Source organism: Narcine bancroftii, chromosome 3 (assembly GCF_036971445.1).
Source record: "Narcine bancroftii isolate sNarBan1 chromosome 3, sNarBan1.hap1, whole genome shotgun sequence".
NCBI lineage: Eukaryota > Metazoa > Chordata > Chondrichthyes > Torpediniformes > Narcinidae > Narcine > Narcine bancroftii.
In genome coordinates, this window is record NC_091471.1 from 88,076,215 (window position 1) to 88,100,756 (window position 24,542).

General features: G+C 45.3%; 1 long non-coding RNA gene across 2 annotated transcripts in view; it reads left to right on the forward strand.

Moving 5' to 3' along the window:
• Window positions 1-5,392: 5,392 nt before the first annotated feature.
• Window positions 5,393-24,542, forward strand: part of LOC138757339 (uncharacterized) — a 40,312-nt gene continuing 21,162 nt past the window's right edge. For both annotated transcript variants that reach the window (XR_011353515.1, XR_011353514.1), the window contains exon 1: window positions 5,393-5,723. This is a non-coding gene — a long non-coding RNA (uncharacterized lncRNA). The remainder of the gene's footprint in view (window positions 5,724-24,542) is intronic.

The following is a 24,542-nucleotide window of genomic DNA, read 5'->3' on the forward strand; positions in this document are numbered from 1 at the left end:
TTACCAGGTTTACTTTTGGATCCTTTTTTGAACAGCGGAACAACATGAGCCACCCTCCAGTCCTCCAGCACCTCCCGCATGGCCAGTGACATTTTAATGTTTCTGTCAAAGCCCCCACTATTTTTCACTAACCTCCCTTAGGGTCCTAGGGAATATTTTGTCAGGACCCGGAGATTTATCCATCTTGATCTTTTTTAATATATTAAACACTACCTCCTCATTAATTCTTATATTATCCATGACCTCTCTATCATATTTCTTCATTTCATCTGGCTCAATATTCTTTTCCTTAGTGAATATTGAAGAAAAAAAATCATTTAAAATTTCTCCCATCTCCTCTGACTTCTCATGGATCCTACCCCACTGATCTTTCAAGAGGCCCAATTTTATCCTTCACTATTCTTTTATTTTTAATGTTCCTATAGAAACTCTTTGGATTTAATTTTACTTTGCCTGCCAAAGCAGATTCATATCTCTTTTAGTCTTTCTAATTTCTTTCTTAAGACTTTTTTTTACACTTCTTGTATTCCTCAAGCAATTCACCTGTTCCCTGCTGTTTATACCTGTTGTACACATCTCTCTTGCTCCAAACCAAGTTCCCAATATTTTTTGAAAACTAATGCCCCCTTCAGTTTCTAACCTTTCCTTTAATCCTCATGAGGACATATCAACTTTGTGTTCTCAAAATTTCTCCTTGAATATCCTCCATTTATCTGCTACATTCTACTCTGAAAATATCTTATCCCAAGCCACGCCCTCCAAAACTTTTCTCATCCCCTTGAAATTTGCTTTATTTCAATCAAGAATCTCAACCTTTAGCCCATCTCTATTTTTTTCATTACTAGCCTAAAACTAATAGTATTCTGATCACTAGACCCAAAGTGTTCCCCAACACAAACCTCTGTCACCTGACCTATCTCGTTCACTAATAGCAGATCCATTATTTTCCCCTCTTGAGTCAGTTCTTCTGTGTACTGATTAAGAAAACTTTTCTGAACATATTTAACAAACTCTAACCCATCCAGCTCGCTTACTGTATGGGCATCCCAGTTAATGTGCAGAAAGTTGAAATCTCCCATAACTACCACCTTGTGTTTATTACACATGTATCCTTACAAATTTGTACCTCTAATTCCCTCAGCCCATTTGGTGGTCTATAATACACTCCCATTAATGGATATGAGAAGGCAGGAATGGGGAATACTGATTGTGGATGATCATCCATGATCCAGTGAGTGGCAGTATTGGCCCAAAGGGCCAAATGGCCTACTCCTACACCTATTGTCTATTGCGACACAAGGAGAACGTACTGTTACGGGATATGCTAGAATGGTTATGGGTTAAATATGTCTTTAAAAGATATAGATTGTGGGTGTTTAGTGTAGGTTACACTTCACAGAGTAACACTTCACAAAAGACATCTCATTTAAAATGCAAGAGCTTTGCTGAAGTGACATTGTGTCACCAGTGACTTTGCAGAGACAATGGAACTGCTTTGGAAAAGACTTCAAAAGGAGGTGCAAATGAAACATAATGTTGATCATGTCCAGGCTCAGGATGCTGATAAGATCTTTCGACTATTGAGTTTGGAGCCCTGGAAGAGGTCATGTGGTTTTAGCAAGTAGAGAGAAAATAAACAAACAGGTGATTTCTCTTTTGGAGAGAGAGAGAGGTCAGTTCTACAGTGGCAGTTGAGGCTGCAAAATGGCAAGCTGGTAGGCTTGTTGAAAAACTCCATTTTGATGATGGGTTGTAAGTTCTGAGTTCAGCCTGTTCAAAACCCTTGCAGTCCTTAAAGGAGGAAATGGCTGGCTAGAGTATTTCTCCTGAAAGAAGGGAAACAGGGAACTTAGTGGTGACCTGGAAGAATAGTTATCATTTGGAAAATCCATGATGGGGCAAGTTTCTTTGGCAAGACACTGAAGTGACTGATTGGAGGAAATCAGTTTATGTGTGCCCAGTGAGTAACAATTATCTCTCTGAAACCAACAAGAACTTTCCTGAGCCGTAACCATTTAACTTTAAGCACCAGAGCCTGGTGAAGATTCATAAATGTTAAATTCTGTGCATAGTATGAGAATTGCCTGATACTGGTGAACTTGGAGAAGTTAAACAGAGAATTTTCCTGAACATATTCACATTACATACACGTGCAGTTAGAATTAGAAGGGGGTTAAGTTAGGTTAATAGTAATAAGTTAAAGTTTGATCCTGTTATTTAGTTTAAAAAAAAACCAACTTTTGTTTAAGTAACCATTGTCTTGGCAAATTTCTATTGCTGCTGGGTTTTGGAGACCTCTGGGCTTGTAACAGTACAAATTCCTTACAGGCTGCACTGGATTTGAACCCAGGTCACTGGCACTGAAACAGCATCATGCTAACCACTACACTAATTGTGCTGCTCTTCATTCCAGTCCAGTGCTCCCAAATGCACTGGAAAGGACAGTAGACAACCACCATCTCAGAACCACATGGAGGTGGCAATCTTCCCATCAGGACACAAAAGATATAAATATGCAGACAAGAACTGCCTGCAATACTCTCTTGATACATAACATGATCCACTCTGTGCTGGTTAATGTTGCAATTCTTAGGCCACTGTTCATAAGGCAATGAGACATAGGAGTGGAATTAGGCCATTCAGCCCATTGAGTTTGTCCTACCATTGAAGGAAAACAAGGAGCAGGAATATAGGAGAGAATATAGCCGAGAATGATGAAAGGAAGAGGTGATCACAGAGAGGACCACCTGACCTCAATGTTCCATGAAGCTTTCCCTTCTGGTATATTCTACCCCAGCATGCCTGTAGCCCATGGGTGGCTGGGTGGAGAGGGAGGGGAGGGGCAAGGATTTGCACAGGGGCTTTCTGTGACATTTCACAGCTAACTCTGGGTCATTGAGCAAGGAGCAGCAGGAGGCAATCTTGCATCTCCACTCAGCCATGGCAACAGGTAAAGGTCAGTGCCGTTTACCCTGACAAAGGTGGGTGGATGGAATGGAATTTAACTGGAAACACAGTTATGCGAACAATTAAACTAGCAAAAGGCACTAGCTTTGGATTTGTGATGTTCCATGGCTTAGTGTTGTCTGTTTTGGGGTCGATTTCCACCACTCCCAAGCAATATGAACAGAAGCGAAGGGCCTTCTAGTTGAGGCTTTATACTTGTCAGAGAATGTGCTTGGACTACTCCCGCCCACAGTGGGTGGCTGGGTGGAGAGGGAGGGGTGGAAAAGTAGTTACGCGAATGATTCAACTGATGAAAGGTTTTTGATTTGTGCGAGCTGTGTGTCGTCAACTGATAAAAAGACATTTTATTAGAAATTGGTGTGGTGGTACACCACCAGCCCACTGTAGAGGGACACCTCTGTACTTGCAGAAGAGCATGGGAGGACAAGGCAACACCTGGCCGGCTGTCAATCAGCCGACCTGAAGGGAACCCAGGTGGCTGTCAATCACCCTCCGGGACATAAGCTAGGTCCAGCCCTTCTGGATCTTGGAGCTTGCAACAGCATTCTCACAGCCAGCTCTGTGGAAGTTTATATTGAATAAAGCCTGTAGAACAGACTTTATGTTTTGTGTGTTTGCTTCTGTCCGATAGCGCACCACAATTGGTACATGTTTTTATGTGTGTAAAATTTTGGGCTAATCAACCTCTGCCCCCCCCCCCCCCCCACTTAACCAAAGAGTCTCCATATCCCCATGAAATCAAGAGAGAGAGAGAGAGTGTGTAATTCTTGATCTTCTATTTGGAAAAGAGACAGGACAGGTGACAGAAGTATCTGTAGGGGAACATTTTGTGTCCAGTGATCATAATGCCATTACTTTCAAGTTAATTATGGAGAAGGATAGGTCTGGGCATCAGGCTGAGATTCTAAACTGGAGAAAGGCCAATTTTGTCCAAATGAGAAAGGATCTAGAATGAGTGGATTGGGGTTTTTGGCCTCCTTCTGGATCACAGAAATAAACAATGCCAAAGATTCCAAGTGAAAAATCAGTGTAAGTTGGCCCAATATTTTATAAGCAATCAATGTTTCACATATTATCTGCTCTGAAACATTATTAAAAGAATCTTAAAGCAATGGCTATATTTTAGACTTAAGAGGAACTTGAAGACCTTTTTGGGAATTACTTGAAGGAAAAGATGATTATAGGTTTGGAAGCAGGTGAGAAGTTATGCTAGACTGTGACAGAGTATATAGATATGTTTTTGGGAGATAAATTGGGAAATGTTTGTTAGAGTAGGTCACATACAAACACTTTAAAACAGATCGGGGCCTCAGAGCCTTTGCAAAAGCTTTGGAGAGTGCCCGAGACTTCACTAATAGATTGTTGTTTACAAAAAGGCAACAGATGAAAGAGCTTGTCGGAGCCACAGATAGTCTGAAGGGGAACTTGCTGTTCTAAGAGGGTCATGTGGTTTTGCAAGCAGAGAGAGTCAAACAGGCTTTCTCTCAGAGAGAGTGAGATCACTTCTACAGTGTTACAGCCAGCAACAGCAGCTGGGACTGGATCAGGACAAGCTGGCAAGCTTGTGGAAAGCCCATGTGGAAGACGGGTTGTGAGTTTTAATTCAGCCTGGTCAAAGTCCTTGTGGTTCATGCAAGAGGAAAGAACTGGCTGTCTAATGTTTCACTTGGAATAAGAGAAACAAAAAGGAACTCTGTAATGACCTGAATAAAAGAGGTTATCGTCAAGAGAACCCTGAGGGGGCAATTTTCATCAGCAAGACACTGAAGTGGCTGATTAAAAAGGAACAACAAATCTCTCTCTTAAAACTGATAAGAACCTTCCTGAGCGGTAACCATTTACCTTTCAAGCACCAAAGCCTGGTGAACTTTATAAATGTTGAATTCTTTGCACAGTATAAGAATTGCCTGTAACAAGTGAACTTGGAAGAATGAGAAGTGAGATTGGACTGTGAACCCAAGAACTTCTCTGAACTTACACACACATTACATACATGTGCACTTAGAATTAGAAGGGGGTTAAGTTAGGTTAGTTAAGTCAATAGTGATAAGTTAAAGTGTGATTCTGTTTTCATGTTTAAATTAAAAGCAACTTTTGTTGAAGTAACCATTTGTCTTGGCGAATATCTATTGCTGCTGGGTTTATGGGTGCTCTGGGCTTGTCACAACACGAGCAGAGATGCCACGGACACGTAACCATCTTTTGTGTTCGCAGAACTTTGTATTGAAATGTCTCTCCAAAAATAATTCAATAATCAAGTTATTTCACGCTCCTCAAAAAAATAATCTTCTATATGTCTGCCATTTAAATAAATTGTTATATTCGTAGTATTTTACGGGATAGGAATGATAAAATGTATCAGGTCGAAAGCCCAGATTCAGCAGAAACCTCGCGAAGACTCTGGTCTGGAAGAACTGGAAGTAAACAAACGGAGAAGGAAGGGAGGTGAACGTAGCGAAAAGGAACCGGGTCCGGGCGGCGGGAGGAACCCGGGTCCGGGCGGCGGGAGGAACCCGGGTCCGGGCGGCGGGAGGAACCCGGGCTCGGGGAGCCGGGTCCGGGCGGCGGGAGGAATCGACGCGCAGAGAGCCGGCACCGAGTGGCAAGAGGCGTTCGGGAAGGAGCCGAGAGAAGCCCGGGCTCTGGGCCGCGGAGTGTCGCGGTTGGGAGAGGCCCGGGTGGAGGGAGTCCCGTAAACTCGAGGGCCGGTGCACGAGCAGGCTTCAGCGACTCCAGCGCTGCGGGCGGACGGGCGGGTGAGTGAGGGAGGGGGGGAGGGGGGAGGGGGCTGGGGGCTGGGCCCGTGCTGTCTGCACCTGCCAAGTGCTGGGTGGAAGGTGAAGAGTGTCTGTCATCCTCTTACTACGGAAGGGAGATGTTAGCGATTCCATGCCCTAGTTTTGGCCAACTACCCAAACTTCGTCTTGACATGTTTGTCTGAGCGGTTCTGAATGAGGATTTAATGATGTGAATGACATAAAGGCAGCAAAGTGTTCCATTTCCCCGCCCCGACATACATTGTTTGGATTAATTCCTGGTAATCTCTTCTTAATGAATTTATCAAAAAATGCAGATGTGGAGAATCAGTTACTATAGTGTTGGAAATGTTGGAAATACCAGGCAGCATCAATAGAGAGAAAATTACCTATGGTTTTTTTGGTCAGAACAAAGGGATTTTTTTTAAAGGCTCGTTTTAATGTGCAGACAAGTGAGAAGGAGAACACTGGAATGCCCTTTAAGGGTGAAAGGCAGTGGGTGATTCAGATTGGTATCCATTGAGGGAGATTATCCAAGCCTTGGCAATGAAAAGTAAGAGGGCACAACATTTTCTGTTCTCAGTTGGGCAAATACTTTGTAAAGGACCTGCATTCAATCTCCAGGAGTGACTGAATTTTTGGTTGCTCGTCACTTTAATTTATTAACGCCTGTTCTAATCTAATATACCCTTCTTCTTCAATTGCATTGGCCTCTAGTTCCTGTGTCTCTCTCTGCTCCTCTTCCTCCCACTTCCTAAAGATGCTGCATGACCTGCTGAATTTCTCCCAACAATTTTGTGCATTAGCCGTCTTGAATTTTAGTGTCATCGGCAAACTTGACAACTATGCCACTTATCTTCTCGTTCAAATTGTTGAATCGTTAATGTGAAAAATAAACCTACGACCATCACCTTGAATCCTACCACCAAGACAACGTAGTATCTAATTAGCTAGGTCACATGTGGACTAACCTATGTATGGGAACTTGTCCAACCTGTTGGAGTTTTTTTTTAAGATTCCAGCTAATGGACTAGAAAAGTGTGAACTAATTTGTGTAGTGTATTTGGACTTCCAGATGGCCTTTGATTAAGTACACACAAAAGGTTGCTAAATAATATCATGTTGATAATATACAGGTGTGGACTAAAGTTTAGTTAACAGACTGAAAACAGATAAAAAAAATAAGCAGATCATTATCAGGTTGGGAGTAGTTGTGACTGCAGAGATCTATGCCAGAGGCCCAGATGTTCATATTCTATATAAATTATGGTTGATGAGGGAAAGAAGTATATATGTCCAAGTTTGCTGATGACACAAAAGTAGACGGCAAAGATGGTGGAAGTCATTCTAAAGTGAAATTATGACTAGTGACAAAGTCAAGCCCGTTTGGGACTAAAAGAGCAATCTATGCATGATAGATTTGAATGCACAAATTGTGCATGGTAAGACTCCACCTGTGATATTCTTAGATCTTCATACTTAAGAAAGTTGAAGTGAGTTCAGCGGAGGTCCACCATTTTGATTCCTGGGGCAGTAGATTTGTTGTATGAAGTGACCCATCTTTTTCTCATGTTTGATTGATTAATCAGTAAAATGTGGAAGATTCTCAAGAGGCTTGTCAGTATGCATGTAAAATTATTATATCCTCGATCGGGTTATTTAGAAACTGGGGCCATCATCTCAAATAGAGATTGCCTCCTCAGGACAGAATTAAAAATTAATTTCTTCACTCAAGTAAGCAAACCTTTCAAAATATCTCCAATATATCTGAAGCTCAAATGCTGATGGTATTCAAGACGATAAATAAATCAAGTGAGATGGTGTTAATGCAGGAAAGTAATGATCGCATTTAATGGCAGAGTATGCATGAGCAACTCTAGCTTTGTTTCTTGTATTTTTACTTCAACCTCTCCTCAAGATATACCTTAATTAAAGGTTAAGCTCTGCTAAAGGGAAATTTTTGCCTTAGTAGTTGTGGAATCTAAAGCTGAAATGGTGAATATATAAATAAGCTGAAACATTGTTGTGATATGAATCCTCAGTGCACAGAAGTTTCAGCTTATGAACAAATCAATGACATTGATTTTAATAAGTAGGGAGACATGAATAAAAATCAGAGACTCAATATGATTTCATGAGAAATGTGTAACATTTGGCAAAATGAAACTTCAGCCTGAATTTGTTTTTGAAAATAAGATGGTAAAAATGTTCTTGAATGCAGTTCCAGCAATATGCCTTTAATTAATTTTTTCATTGCATTTTGAAATTTTCACATTGTTGTATTTTGCTTTTACCTTTGCATTAAGAGATTGTAAATGCTTGCTTCCCTGACATAATTGTATTTATTTTCCCCTGTATCTAATTGACCACTACAGGTGTGTGATAGTACAGATCTATCACCAATGTACATAGCGTATATAGTTACTGTATCTAGACTGTGCTTACAGCGATTGGCTGAGAGCTAAGCCACACCTATTGTCTGGGCCTTAAAGGGTTGTGTCCCTAGCCAGGTCAGATCATTCCAGACTGGTCGGCCACCTGTGAAGAGCTCCGGTCTTTTGCTAATAAAAGCCTTGGTTTGGATCAACAAGTCTTTGATTCTTTCAACGAGCTCTACAATTTTATTAGCAAAAAGAATTTTTTTTGAAAGGGATGGAGCGTTTAACTCAGCCAGAAAAACTTGATATCGACCCACAGTCAGCTACAGCCTTCAAAGCCTTTAACTTCTGGCTGCTGAACTTTGAAAACTTCCTGAGATTCATTGAGGTGGAGGAGGATAACCAGCGTCTAACAGCATTGCTGTCTATGGTGTCCTTGAGAGTCTACGAGAACATCCAGGATGAGACCACTTACACCGCAGCCATAAAGGTACTGAAGGAACTGTATGATCAACCGGTGAACAGAGTTCATGCCCAGCTCGTGCTTGCGTCGAGGAAGCAACAGCCCGGCGAATCCAGCAGGGCAGATTTACAAGTATTAAAGGGGTTGGGCAAGGACTGTAACTGTGTGGACAAAACTGCTGCGAGATCACAAACGATCTCGTCCGGGATGCCTATGTGGTCGGGCTCCGATCGAACGAAGTGAGGCTGCTCTTGCTCGAGCAAGGGGTAAAAAAAACTAGAGGACGTGGCCCGGATTGCAATCACAATGGAGGATGCAGCCTTAAAGTCCAATGAGTTCTCTAGAGACTGGACCCCACGTTCTGATGTGAGTAGAGTGCCCTTCTACCCTACCACCCCCCGAGATACTGACGCCCTGTCGGCTGCTGCTACACTGCCCCCTGCGAATCCAAGATGTTATTTCTGCGGGAGGGACAAACACAGCAGGTCCCAGTGCCCAGCAATAAAAGCCAGGTGCCAGAAGTGCCTTAAAAAGGGCCACTTTGCTGCAGTCTGTAGGTCTAAAATGGCTGCCGGCAAACAGAGTGCCTCGTGTGAAGCCCAACCGCCACTATCCCATTCAAACTCTTCTTCCCCAGAGCTCTCGTTCAATGAGAGCGAGGGCTCCCCTTCATGGCAACGCCTGACGTCACGGAGACGCCGAACCCGGAAGAGGCAGCCCACCCTCGCAACCATGGTGCTGGTCCGCCTCTCGCCCCCGTGCGGAACACTCGACCCGGCCTCGGTCCCGACTGTGGCAACTGCTGCTGCTGCTGCCGCCACAGACACCCCCGCGGCCAACCAGGTACTCACCCTAGCGTCCATCGTTGACGACCACCGGGGCCTGACCGCCACGACCGACGACCTACCCACCGCCAACCGCGAGCAACTGCAAACCCCACTACTTACCTTTCATCCACGGACGCCGCCACAACAGCACTTCCGGGAGTTCCTCCAACCTGCTCCTCCAGCGATGACTACGTCATCCCGTTGTGTAGTTGTGTGATGTCATCCCGTTGTGTGACGTCATCCCGTTGTGTGACGTCATCCCGTTGTGTGACGTCATCCCGATGCGTGACGTCATCACACAAAACTCCCCTATCAACTGCTTCAATAACACTAAACCAGCAATGGAACTGATTAAAGTGCATGGACGCTACACCAATTGCTTATTTGACTCTGGATCAACTGACAGTTTTATCCAGCCAGATCTGGCCCTCCGTTGCGGACTTGATATTATCCCCACTACCCAGAGTATCTCATTAGCGACGAGGTCGCACTCGACTGGGATCACCACGCTGGAAGCACAGGGCGTAACGGTCACCCACTTCAAATTATTCGTCCTTCCCCAATTGTGCGCCCCAGTGTTGGTGGGATTAGAATTTCAGTGTCAGTTCCGAACAGAGTCCCTACACTTTGGGGGACCCCACGCCCCCCTCTCGGTCTGCCATCGCCCCACCCCCGAAGCACCCGAGCAACCCGCCCCCGTGCCAATCCTGCGGCCTTTCCACACTCCGGATTGCCCCGCCAGCACTCTTCGCAAACCTCACCCCCGGCTGGAAGCCTGTGGCCACCAAAAGTCGGCAATATAGTTACGAAAACAGGCAATTCATTAGGAGTGAGGTGCGTAAATTGCTGGATGAGGGCATCATCGAACCCAGTTCAAGCCCCTGGAGAGCCCAGGTGGTGGTTGTCAAGAACGGGGAAAAACTACGAATGGTGGTGAACTATAGCCAGACCATTAACCGCTTCACGCTCCTGGATGCGTACACCCTGCCACACATCACAGATGTGGTGAACCAGATCGCCCAATACCGCATATTCTCCACCATTGACCTACGTTCGACCTACCACCAGCTCCCGATCCGCTGCGAGGACTGACCATTCACGGCCTTTGAAGTGAATGGGCGGCTATATCAATTTCTCAGGGTACCATTCGGGGTCACGAATGGTGTCGCGGTCTTCCAGCGGGAAATGGACCGGATGGTGGACCAGAACGGGCTAACAGCTATCTTCCCGTATCTGGACAATATCACCATCTGCGGCCATGACACGCAGGACCACAACGCCAACCTAGACAAATTTCTTCCAACTGCCCGTCGGCTGAACCAGACTTACAATTTGGACAAGTGTGTCTTCCGGACCACACGACTCGCTATTCTAGGTTGTGTGGTGGAGAACGGGATAGTCATGCCAGATCCTGACCGCATGCGTCCCCTAATGGACTTACCCCCCCCCCCCCCACCATAGCCAGAAAGCGCTCAAACACTGCCTGGGCCTTTTCTCGTATTACGCCCAATGGGTTCCACACTACGCCGACAAGGTGCGTCCTCTTATCAAGACCACCTCCTTTCCCCTCTCGACAGAAGCCAGAGCGGCCTTTGATCGAATCAAATCCGACATCGACGCTGCACGCGATCGATGAGTCTGTCCCGTTCAAGTTGAGAGCGATGCATCCGACTTCGCCCTGGCAGCCACCTTGAACCAGGCCGGTCGGCCTGTAGCCTTCTTCTCCAGAACCCTCCAAGGTCCAGAGAGTAGACACTCCTCGATCGAGAAGGAGGCCCAGGCCATAGTTGAGGCGGTGCATCGTTGGAGACATTACCTCGCTGGGAGGTGCTTTACACTGTTGACTGATCAACGTGCGGTCTCCTTCATGTTTAGTGACACCCAGCGTGGTAAGATAAAAAACGACAAAATCGCCAGATGGAGAATCGAACTCTCCACCTTTAACTATGACACCCTGTACCGGCCTGGTAAGGTCAACGACCCGCCTGACGCGCTCTCCAGGGGGACGTGCGCCAGCATACAGATGGACAGACTACAGAAACTCCATGAGGCGCTCTGTCATCCAGGGGTCTCTAGGTTTGCCCACTTTGTGAAGGCGCGCAACCTACCCTACACAGTCGAGGAGATCCGCTCCATGACCCGAGCCTGTTCGGTGTGCGCTGAATTCAAGCCCCACTTCTTCTGTCCGGATAACTCCCACGTTATCAAAGCCACTTGCCCCTTCGAGCATCTTAGCGTAGACTTTAAGGGGCCCCTACCGTCGACTAACCGTAATAACTACATCCTTACGGCCATCGACGAGTACTCCCGCTTCCCGTTCGCTGTGCCCTGCCCAGACACCACTGCCACCTCAGTGATTCAGGCCCTTCACAGTATCTTCGCCATTTTCGGATACCCCAATTCCATCCACAGTGATAGGGGGTCCTCATTCATGAGCGCAGAGCTGCAACAGTACCTTCTGGAGTGTGGTATCACTTCAAGCAGGACCACAAGCTATAACCCACGCGGTAACGGCCAGGTCGAGAGGGAGAATGCCACCATATGGAGAGCGGTTACACTGGCTCTCCGGTCTAAAGGTCTCCCCACCTCTCACTGGCAGGAGGCTCTCACTAGTGCCTTACACTCCATCCACTCCCTCCTATGTACCACAACAAATGCCACCCCCCATGAAAGGATGTTCCTTTTCCCGAGGAAATCCGAATCAGGAACCACTGGCTCACCGTCCCTGGCCCCGTCCTTTTGCGACGCCACGTCCGGCACTCAAAGAACGACCCTTTGGTCGACCGAGTGACTCTACTCCACGCAAACCCACATTACGCCTACGTTGAGTTCCCAGACGGGTGGGAGGACACTGTTTCGGTGCGGGACCTAGCTCAGGATGTGGTAGACCCAGCAAACCCCCCAACCCAACCTTCCCCAACTCTTTATTCCCCAGGCCCCGTGCCACAACAGAAGGACCAACAGCACCCCAACGACCCGGGCCACCCTGCTGACAACACGACTGGGGAATTGAGCGAAGGAACGGTCGCACCCGACGAGCCCGCTGGCGACACCACTCCAGCGACCCCAATCCCGGCATCACGGCGGTCACGCCGGATGGTCAAACCCCCTGACCGCTACAGTCCTTAACCTACCCCTTCCTTTCATTCTCTCCCTCGTTTTTTGTTTTTTTTTCCAGGGTCAGTTCTCGAAGAAGGGGAGAATGTGATAGTACAGATCTATCACCAATGTACATAGTGTATATACTTACTGTATCTAGACTGTGCTTACAGCGATTGGCTGAGAACTAAGCCACGCCTATTGTCTGGGCCTTAAAGGGTTGTGTCCCTAGCCAGGTCGGATCATTCCGGACTGGTCGGCCACCTGTGAAGAGCTCCTGTCTTTTGCTAATAAAAGCCTTGGTTTGGATCAACAAGTCTTTGATTCTTTCAACGAGCTCTACAAGGTGTTACCAGACATTAGGTTTTGCAACAATTCTACAGCGACCATCCAGGTATGGGGTCAACTTCATTTTTTAAAAACTTTTTCATATACTTAACTTTTCTTGGAGTTTGTTTTTGAGAAAACAGGACATTTTAAATTGAGCAGGCCTCACTTTCACACTGGTAATTGTGCTGTTTGCAGAGATATAGTCCATTGTTGTTACCAGAAAAGAAAATTGCAAATGTTTGATTGCTTGTACCATCTTTTAAATCTCCCTCTTTTCTCTGAAATAACCAGAGCATAGAGCCATAGAGTTATACTGCACAGAAATGGCCCTTCCATCCATCATGTCCCTGTATTGTACAGTAATCTTATTTGCCCAAATTAGATCTGTATACTGCTATACCATGTCCATTCATGTGCCTGTCTAAATGTCTTTTAAATGTAGTGATGGTATATAATCCCATCACCACCTCTGGCAGCAAGCTCCAGATATCAACTACTCTCTGGGTTTTTTAAAAATAATTTCCCCCTCAAATTCCCTTTATGACTTTGATCTCCACCTTAAACTTAAACTCTTGTTTTTGATATCCTTTTTAATGATTGATGGTACGGTCACACAAATAATTCATGACACTGAGCACAAGCAGCCTAGATGAGTAAGTTTAATTGCTTGTTTCTCTCCTGCCATGGCAGGATTAGGAATTGTTTTACCTTTATGAAGGGAATAAATACATTACTTAACTAATACAGAAGACTCTATGATCACTAATTCCGTATTACTGTAAATGAAGTAAATGTTATGAAATAGAATTTCAAATATCAGAGGCAGGAGGAAGACCTATAATAAGATCAAGGAAATAACGTCAGCTATCGGGTTCCTTCCAAGCACAAATCACTATCTTTTATTGACATGATGACTTATTTCTTACAATACTGATTTATTACCTTTTAATGCAGATTAATTCTCAATTGTCTTGATGATTAGAAGTTGTCTGTTAGCAATATTATCTTAACTTCAGAGCAGATTAACATTCTGGTACTGACAAACTAAGCAAGTTATCCTTTTTATGACACTTTAAGCTATTTCTTGAGAGTGATGCTGTCTTTGGTTGGCTGGGTCATTCAAATGTACATTCATAGCTATCCATCAGAAAGGCAAAACCAATGTAATTCTAGATCATCAACTGTTCTACTGGAAGCTGTCTGACAATTTGAAAAATGGCAGGTTTGAGGTTAAATGTCTGTTCATATTGGTTGAAAAGGTTAAGATCTTCTACCCAGATATTCAAATTGGGTCATCCTACAAAGTCTATATGCTGATAAATTATGATTATTAAGAATAATGCTTCCTTACTCTAACTTTTAATGCATTGTCTTTTAAGGATTTAGAAGTACTATTGTTGAAATTAATGTCATAAACTGGGTCAACTTTGCTTAATTTGTCAATAGCAGAAAGTTGGTCTGCTCCGAAGTTGAGATAATATTGCTAATAGACAACTCCTCATCATCCAAGAAAATTGAGAATTAATCTGTTTTAAAAGGTAATGAACTTCAGTATTGTAAGAAATAAGTCAGCTCGCCCAGAAAAGATGGAGATTTGTGCTTAGAAGAAACCTGAGAAGATGGAAAATCACTGTCAAGCTTGTCATTTGAAAAGGACAGGCAATTATCACCAGATCAGCTTGCTGAGAATCCGTTATGATGTGTTGATTTTTAGCATTGAACGACAATAGAGGGAGAGAAAAGACGAGTCTAACATAAAGAATTAGTGCACAAGGAGCGGATCTCCTCGACTGTGCAACAGATATAAAATTACGTTTGGCTTCAGCTCAGAATTTTGTTATTCTTTTGACAAAGCACACTAGGTGCAGTGACTATCAAAGCTTATTTCAGAATGTGGAGTACAAGCAAAGAAAAACAATTTATGTTATTTTTGTGCCTATTTTCATTTTTGTTTTGTCATAGAACTGAAAGTGGATTAAATGAATTCATGTCAAAATAAATAGCATATTAAAAAATTTCAAGTGTATAATTTTAAGAAGAGCAGCAGGTTTTTCTTCATTCAAAAATAGACAAGAAATGTTTTGAACATAAAGTAGTAACACTACTTGAGAGTTCATAATTGCCTGGTTTTGCAACCATTGTGAAGTGATGGTATTTGCCTCTGGTGTACTGACTACTGAAAATCTACTAACTGGTTGCATCACAGCCTGATTTGGTCATTTGAGAGCATTAAATTAAATAGCAAGGGGGTGTGTTCAACAGATTGGAGAAGTATGGGATAAACTTAAAGGGAAGGAGAGTGTAGGACATGTTATTGAAATCTCCAGAATAAAAAATAAGACAGAGAGTTTAGAAAAAGGATACAAATTTAAACTCTAGTAGCAGGGAGACGAATGTGAGAAGCACAGTGAACATGAGATGAAATAAATTTTTAAATGTGTGTAGTGTATGAAACAAAGAAGATGTTCTTAAAGCGCCGTTAGAAATTGGCACATACGATATTGTGGGCTTAACAGGTGCGACTGTAGGAGGATCACAGCTGAGAGCTAAACATCCAAAAATAAATATTCTATCGAAAAGATGGGCAGATGGATAGAGGGATAGGGTGGCTCTGTTGGTTAAAAAAATGAAATCTAATTCTCAACAGGTATGGATATATTATGGGACAAGGATGTAGAATCTTTGTGGGAACAGTTAGGAAGATGCAAAGGTAAAATCATCCTGAAGGGAGTTGCATGCAGCCCTTCAACTAGCAGACAGGATGTAGGCTGAAAATTATAACAGAAGTTGGAGAAGGCATGTAAAAAAGGCAGTGCAACGGTGGTCATAAGAAATTTCAAAATGCATGTAAACTGGGAAAATCAGGTTAGTGCTGGATCCCAAGAAAGGGAACTTGTGGAATGCCTATGAGATGGCATTTTAGAGCAAATTATGATCAAGCCACAATGCTCCAGACCAGGGCACCTCCAGTCCCCAATGAGTGAGGATTGGCGAGAATATCACCTCCATAATCTCCATCAGCACCAGAGAACCACAGGGTTGTGTACCTAGCCTATATCTGCTCTACTTGCTTTACCCTCATGATTATGTGGCTCAGTATGTGTAGCGCAAATAAAAGCTCTCACAACTGGAGGGAGAACACACACTTTTATTAACTTATAACAAATAGTAGGATCTTACAAGGGTCTTCAGTAGAGCTCTGGGTTTAGGTGGGAAACCTGGGCTAAATATGGGTAGATGGGGGCGGAGCCAGCCATCTGCACAACCCATCACCAGTGAATCTCAGTTCACTGCAGTATGACAAGAGTACCATTTATAAATTTGCTGACAATACCATCGAAGAAGGCTGTAGGAAAATGGATGATGAGTCCACATTCAAACAACAACCTCACTCATTGTTACCAAAACCAAGGAACTGATTGTTGACTTTAGGAAGGGAAAACCAGAGGTGCACGATCCAATGATTATTGGGGGATCAGAGGTGGAGAGGATGAGCAAATTTAAATTCCTGGGATTCACTATCTGGGAGAATCTTTCCTGGACCCAACGTACTGTTATCATGAGGAAAGCATGTCAGTGCCTCCACGTCCTGAAGAGTTTGTGGAAGTTTGATTATGACATTGAAAACCTTGGCAAATGTCTACAGATGTGAAGTGGAAAGTGTGCTGACCTGCTGCACTACAGCCTGGTATGGGGGCACCAGTACCTCTGAGTGGAAAGTCCTAGTGTTCACAGCCCAGTTCATCACAGCTAAATCTCTTCCCACCATCGAGAAAATCTACACAGTGCACCACCCATACGTTCTCTATTCTCACTGCTGTCATCAGGAAAGAGGCATTGGTGCCACAGGTTCAGGAACAGTTGCTACCCTTCCACCATCAGATTTGCAAACAACAAATTCAATTAGAGGTTAATTTAAAGTCTTAGTTTGCAGGTTATTTATTAGTGAATATTGGGGATCATGGTTTGCACAATATTGTGACAGTGCCAGTGATCAGGGTCAGGATTTGAAAGCCACGTCTATAAGGTGTTTGTACATTCTCCCCATGACTGCATGGGTTTTTCCTGGGGGCTCCAGTTTCCTACCACTGTTCAAAAACATACCAGGGGTTGTAGGTCAATTGGGTGTAATTGGGCAGCATGGGCTTATGGCCGAAAGGGCCTGTTATCATGCTGTATGTCTTAAAAAACATTTTTCTGCATTACATAGTCAGTTTGTTTACATTTTTCTTCTTGGGTACAAATAACAGTTACTGATAGGTAGAAATTCTGCTTAGACCACAGAAAAAATAATCTCAGGATTGTATGTGATGTCATGCATGTACTCTGACAAAAAAATGGAAAGTTGAAAAGGAAATTCTGGATTTGGTGCTGTGCAATGAACCAGATTTGATTAGGGAGCTCAAGGCAAAAGAAATATTTGAAAGTAGTGTTCACAATACTATAGAATTCCCTCTGCAGTTTGGGGGTGTAGCTAAAATCAAATCAAGACTGTTGAAACATAGAAAAATAAATGCAGGAATACGCCATTTGGCCCTTCAAGCCTATACTGATATTCAATATGATTATGGTTGATCAGTACCTGGTTCCTGCCTTCTCCCCTTACTCCTTGATCCCCTTAGCCACAAGGGCCAAATCTCTCTCTCTCTTTGGCTTGGCTTCGTGGACGAAGATTTATGGAGGGGGTAAAAAGTCCACGTCAGCTGCAGGCTCGTTTGTGGCTGACAAGTCCGATGCGGGACAGGCAGACACGATTGCAGCGGTTGCAAGGGAAAATTGGTTGGTTGGGGTTGGGTGTTGGGTTTTTCCTCCTTTGCCTTTTGTCAGTGAGGTGGGCTCTGCGGTCTTCTTCAAAGGAGGTTGCTGCCCGCCAAACTGTGAGGCGCCAAGATGCACGGTTTGAGGCGTTATCAGCCCACTGGCTGTGGTCAATGTGGCAGGCACCAAGAGATTTCTTTAGGCAGTCCTTGTACCTTTTCTTTGGTGCACCTCTGTCACGGTGGCCAGTGGAGAGCTCGCCATATAACACGATCTTGGGAAGGCGATGGTCCTCCATTCTGGAGACGTGACCCACCCAGCGCAGCTGGATCTTCAGCAGCGTGGACTCGATGCTGTCGACCTCTGCCATCTCGAGTACTTCGACGTTAGGGATGAAAGCGCTCCAATGGATGTTGAGGATGGAGCGGAGACAACGCTGGTGGAAGCGTTCTAGGAGCCATAGGTGGTGCCGGTAGAGGACCCATGATTCGGAGCCGAACAGGAGTGTGGGTATGACAACGGCTCTGTATACGCTTATCTTTGTGAGGTTTTTCAGTTGGTTGTTTTTCCAGACTCTTTTGTGTAGTCTTCCAAAGGCGCTATTTGCCTTGGCGAGTCTGTTGTCTATCTCATTGTCGATCCTTGCATCTGATGAAATGGTGCAGCCGAGATAGGTAAACTGATTGACCGTTTTGAGTTTTGTGTGCCCGATGGAGATGTGGGGGGGCTGGTAGTCATGGTGGGGAGCTGGCTGATGGAGGACCTCAGTTTTCTTCAGGCTGACTTCCAGGCCAAACATTTTGGCAGTTTCCGCAAAGCAGGACGTCAAGCGCTGAAGAGCTGGCTCTGAATGGGCAACTAAAGCGGCATCGGATGTCCCCCAAAGTTCCTCAACATGATTATCCAACTGCACGAAAACCAACAAGGTCGGGTCAGATACAGCAATGAGCTCTCTGAACCCTTCTCCATTAACAATGGCGTGAAGCAAGGCTGTGTTCTCGCACCAACCCTCTTTTCAATCTTCTTCAGCATGATGCTGAACCAAGCCATGAAAGACCCCAACAATGAAGACGCTGTTTACATACGGTACCGCACGGATGGCAGTCTCTTCAATCTGAGGCGCCTGCAAGCTCACACCAAGACACAAGAGAAACTTGTCCGTGAACTACTCTTTGCAGGGCCAAATCTAACCTACTCTTAAATATTGACAAGGAACCGGCCTCAACTACTTCCTGTGGCAAAGAATTCCACAGATCCACCACATTCTGAGAGAAGAATTTTTTCCTCATCTCAGTCCTAAAAAAACTTCCCCCTTATCCTTAAACTGTGACTCCTGGTTCTGGTTTTTCCCAGCATTGGAAACGACCTACCTGCATCTAGTCTGTGTAAACCCTTAAGGATTTTATGTTTCTATAAGATCCCCCCTCAATCTTCTAAATTCCAGAGAATACAAGCCTAATCTATCCAACCTTTCTTCATATGCAAGTCCTTCCATCCCTTGTATCAGTCTAGTGAATCTTCTCTGCACCCCCTCCATGGCGAGGATGTCTTTCTTCAGATAAGGAGACCAAAACTTCATGCAGTAACTCCAGATGTGGTCTTACCAAGGCCCTGTACAGCCTTACCAGGATCTCTGTAGTCCTGTACTCAAATCCTCCTGCTATGAATGCCAACATAGCATTTGTCTTCCTCACCGCCTGCTGCTCCTGCATGTCCACTTTCAACGACTGATAATATTACTCTCTGAGACTCCACTATACATAAATAATATTTTAAATTTACTGTATGTATACATATACTATACTTGTATGTCTGTGTGCTCTGTATGTATGTGTTGCCCATTCAGAGCCAGCTCTTCAGCGCTTGACGTCCTGCTTTGCGGAAACTGCCAAAATGTTTGGCCTGGAAGTCAGCCTGAAGAAAACTGAGGTCCTCCATCAGCCAGCTCCCCACCATGACTACCAGCCCCCCCACATCTCCATCGGGCACACAAAACTCAAAACGGTCAACCAGTTTACCTATCTCGGCTGCACCATTTCATCAGATGCAAGGATCGACAATGAGATAGACAACAGACTCGCCAAGGCAAATAGCGCCTTTGGAAGACTACACAAAAGAGTCTGGAAAAACAACCAACTGAAAAACCTCACAAAGATAAGCGTATACAGAGCCGTTGTCATACCCACACTCCTGTTCGGCTCCGAATCATGGGTCCTCTACCGGCACCACCTACGGCTCCTAGAACGCTTCCACCAGCGTTGTCTCCGCTCCATCCTCAACATCCATTGGAGCGCTCACACCCCTAACGTCGAGGTACTCGAGATGGCAGAGGTCGACAGCATCGAGTCCACGCTGCTGAAGATCCAGCTGCGCTGGATGGGTCACGTCTCCAGAATGGAGGACCATCGCCTTCCCAGGATCGTATTATATGGCGAGCTCTCCACTGGCCACCGTGACAGAGGTGCACCAAAGAAAAGGTACAAGGACTGCCTAAAGAAATCTCTTGGTGCCTGCCACATTGACCACCGCCAGTGGGCTGATAACGCCTCAAACCGTGCATCTTGGCGCCTCACAGTTTGGCGGGCAGCAGCCTCCTTTGAAGAAGACCGCAGAGCCCACCTCACTGACAAAAGGCAAAGGAGGAAAAACCCAACACCTAACCCCAACCAACCAATTTTCCCTTGCAACCGCTGCAATCGTGTCTGCCTGTCCCGCATCGGACTGGTCAGCCACAAACGAGCCTGCAGCTGACGTGGACTTTTTTACCCCCTCCATAAATCTTCGTCCTCGAAGCCAAGCCAAAGAAAAATGTATGTGTTTGCACTCTTATGCACTGTGGACAGAAGAATGCTGTTCCATTGGTTTGTATTGGTACAATCGGATGATAAATGAACTTGAATTTGGTGGCTTTTTGCAGATGATACGAAGATAGGTGGAGGGACAGGAATGTTGAGGAAGTAGGGATTCTGGAAAGGCTCTTGGATAGGTTGGGAGAATGGAATAAGTAGTTGCAAATAGAATACCATGTATGGAAATGTATGGTCATGCACTTTGGTGGAGGGAATTAAGTAGACTATTTTCTGAATAGAGATATAATTCATAAAGACGATTGTTGAGATTGATACAATATTAAGGAAGAAATGTTTGTATTTGTCTTAAGAGCACTGGAATATAAAGATGTATTGCTGAGGCTTTGCAAGATGTTGGTCAGGCCTTATTTGGAGCATTATGATCAGGTTTGGCCCCATATTTGGGTAGGAAGTGCTGTTTTGGAGAGGGTCCAGGGTAGGTTTATTAGAATAATCCAAAAGATGAGAAGGTTAACATATGAGGAGCATTTCATGGCTCTGAGCCTGCACTTGCTGCAATTTAGAAAAATGAGGGGGATCTCATTGAAACATTCCGAATATTGAAATGGCTGGATAGAGTAGAGATGCTGAAAATGTTTCCAGCATTTGGAGAGTCAAGGACCAAAGGGCACAGCCTCAGAATAAAAGGATTTCATTTAGAATACAGATGTATCAGAATCAGAATTTATTGTCATGAACAAGTCATGAAATTTGGTGTTTTGCAGTGACATCATCATGGTGCAAAATTTCATATTTCAACCATCTTACGACATGACTTTAAAAATGTTAAAATAATAGTCCATGAAAAGTAAGGCAGTATATTTGGTTCATTGATTATTCCGGAATCTGATGGCAGTGGGGAAGAAACTGTCCTTGTGCTGTTGAGTGGTCATCTTTAGGCTCCTATACCTTTTTCCCGAAGGTAGCAGAGTGAAGAGGGATGGCCTGGATAGTAGAGGTCTTTGAGGATAGAGGCTATTTTTAAAACACCTCCTCATGTAGATGTCCTCGATGGAATGAAGTTTGGTGACTGTGATGTTGCAGGCCGAGTTAACAACCCTCTGGAGTTTATTCTTTAACTGAGAGTTGGTGCCTCCATACCAGACAATGATGCAGCCAGCTAGAATGCTCTTCAGTACACTTGTAGAGGTTTACATGAGTCTTTGGTGACATACCAAATTTCTTCAGGTACCTCACAAAGTATACCCGCTGGCGAGCCTTCTTTGTGATTTAATCAACATAGAGGCTCCAGGAAAGACCCTTGGAGATGTCGACAGCCAGGCATTTGAAGTTCTTAATGCTCTCCACTACTGAGTCCTCAATTAGTTCTGGGTCATGTTCTCCTAGCTTCCTTCTGACATCCACACTCATCTCCTTGGTTTTGCTGACGTTGACCACAAAGTTTATGTCATTACACCATTCAACAGGATTAAATGATTATCAGATTTCTTTTATCTATTTAGCTTTAGCAGTGGCCAAGAAATGTATAGCGTCTACTTGGAAAGATAGAAATATACTAACTTTGGATAGGTGGTATTTAGAGATGAAGTCTTGTTTAATTATGGAAAGGATATCTTTTTCAATTCAAGATAAGATGTCTTTTTATAAGTTGAAGTGGACTCCATTTGTTAAGTATATGCAATTAAGTTTGATTTAAGTATGTTCCTAGATGTGATATTTTATATCTGATAAATCTTTTTTTAAATTATTTTTATTTGTCATATTTTTCTTTTTCTTTGTGTGTGCTTTTTTAATACATAATATTATTAATTTTACTAATTCTTCACTCTTTATTTTGGGGAGGGGAAGGGTGGGTTTTTTTTATATATAGATTTTTTTAGTTCTTGTATATGTAGGGGGGGTTAGGTTGAATTAAGTTAGGTTATTAATGTTGTATTGTAATTATATTATTTTATTTTATATCTTTTCTTTAAATGTAATTTTTCTTTTTATTCCTGTGATAAAATCTTTAAATAAAGTTTTAAAAAAAAATTACACCATTCAACGAGCTGATCTATCTCCCTCCTGTAGGCTTTCTCATTGCAATTTGTGATTCTGCCGACAACTGTGGTGTCATCGGCAAACTTGTAGATGGCATTTGAATTATGTCTGGCTACACAGTCGTGGGTGTATAATGAGTAGAGCAGTGGGCTAAGCAGCCATCCTTGGGGTGTGCTTGTGTTGATAATCAGTGAGGAGGTGATTTGTTTCCAATTTGAACTGACTGTAGAGGTTTCTTCAGTCAGGATTGTGAATCTGTGGAATTCATGGTCACATTTGGCTGTAGAAGCTGCTGTAGGGTACATTTAAAACAGAGGTTGATAAATTTCTTGTCAAAAGCCGCTTTCAGGTGGAATCGCCTGGAGAATGTGGCTCCGGAACAGGCTGCGGGTGTCTGCAAAGAGACATTCAGGTGGCAGTGTTGAAGGAGGTGTTCTGCCACCTGAAAGGTCTGAAGTGGGGAGAGGGGCTGCAGAGCAAATGCTGACTCCTGAGTCTAGGAAGGGGCAGCTGTCTGACACCTCGCTTCCCTGCTGCCTGACAGCCCCCCACCCCCCTCGCTGCCTGACATCCCCCCAGCGTGGGACTATGGGTCTGGAGCGGCCGGTGCAGGACGTCAGGGGCCCGAAGTCCCGTGCCGGCCACTCCAGCCCCGTAGTTCCATACCAGGGGACTGTCAGGCAGCGGGGAGGGTAGGTGTCAGCTGTGGGGAGGGTAGCTGTCACTAGCAGGGAGGGTGGCTGTCAGCGGGTGGCCAGCTGACTCAACAGCCTGCCCACTGCTAGCCACATGAAAGCTGCTATCAGCTTTGCCTGAGCTGCTTTCAGGTGTAATGGAGGATTCTTGGAGCAGGATATTATACCTACAGGAGAATGGTTAGGTAGGTAAACCTCTTGGCCGGGTTCTCCATTCTCAGGAGGCCACCCGACAGCCGCATAGGCTGCTTTACAGTTGGGTATTGTGGCCACCTGAAAGTGGCTAAAGATTGGGGGGAGTATACAGGAGAAAGGGGTTGAAAGGAAAAATCTATAGGCTTTTTCAGGTACATTTTGCACTAAGAATGCGCCTGAAGAAGCAGAAGCGGCCCTTTAAATTGCAGTTCATGTGGCAGCGTTTAAAGCACAGCGCTGGCCACTTGAAAGGACACCTGCGCTGGGATGCGCATCTGAGCACATTCTGGCTCCTGTCCCTTGGGCTGTCAATTCAGGATGGATGGCTGGCTATCAGCTGGGAGAGCCACCGTGGGGACGTCCTGTGCTGGACGTCCCCACAGTGATCCCACTGCCCCACTCACTCCCCAATCACGGGGCTGGAGTGGCTGGCTGGGGAGGAGGCTGGAGCACCGGTGGGTGAGTACGGGGGCTGGAACACCGGCGGTGGTGTACGGGGGCTGGAGTGGCTGGCGGGGGAGGAGGCTGGAGCACTGGCGGGGAGGAGGAGGAGGCTGGAGCACTGGCAGGGAGGAGGAGGAGGCTGAAGCACTGGCAGGGAGGAGGAGGAGGCTGGAGCACCAGCAGGTGAGTACGGGGGTTGGAGCAGCCAGCAGGGAGGAGGTCTGGAGCACCAGCGGGTGAGTACGCGGGCTGGAGCAGCCGACGGGGGAGGAGGCTGGAGCACTGGCGGGGAGGAGGAGGAGGCTGGAGCACTGGTGGGTGAGTACAGGGGCTGGAGTGGCCAGCGGGGGAGGAGGAGGCTGGAGCACCGGCGGGTGAGTACGGGGGATGGAGCGGCTGGCGGAAGAGAAGGAGGTGCCTGAGTCGGGTACCGATATTGTTTCGGCCAGCTCCCTTCTCCCCCGCCTGCCACTCCAGCTCCCTTCTCACCACTCCTGAAATCAGTCCCGACAATGTGGGGACAGGCCGTGCCGGCTTCCTGACAGTGTGGGGACTGATTTCAGGAGTGGAGAGAGAGTAGGGCAGCAGGATCAGTGTGGGGACGTTCCCGAGCTGACAGCCCGCGCCGGCCACCCGACAATGTGGGGACTGGGAGAGGAGCTGTCAGGCGCTGGCCAGCTGACTGTCATTCAGATGGCTGGGGAGGCCACTGTGCTGTGGGGATTATCCCTCTTAGAGGAGGGTTACCAAACACGCCTTGCAGGTGCCTCCTGTACATTC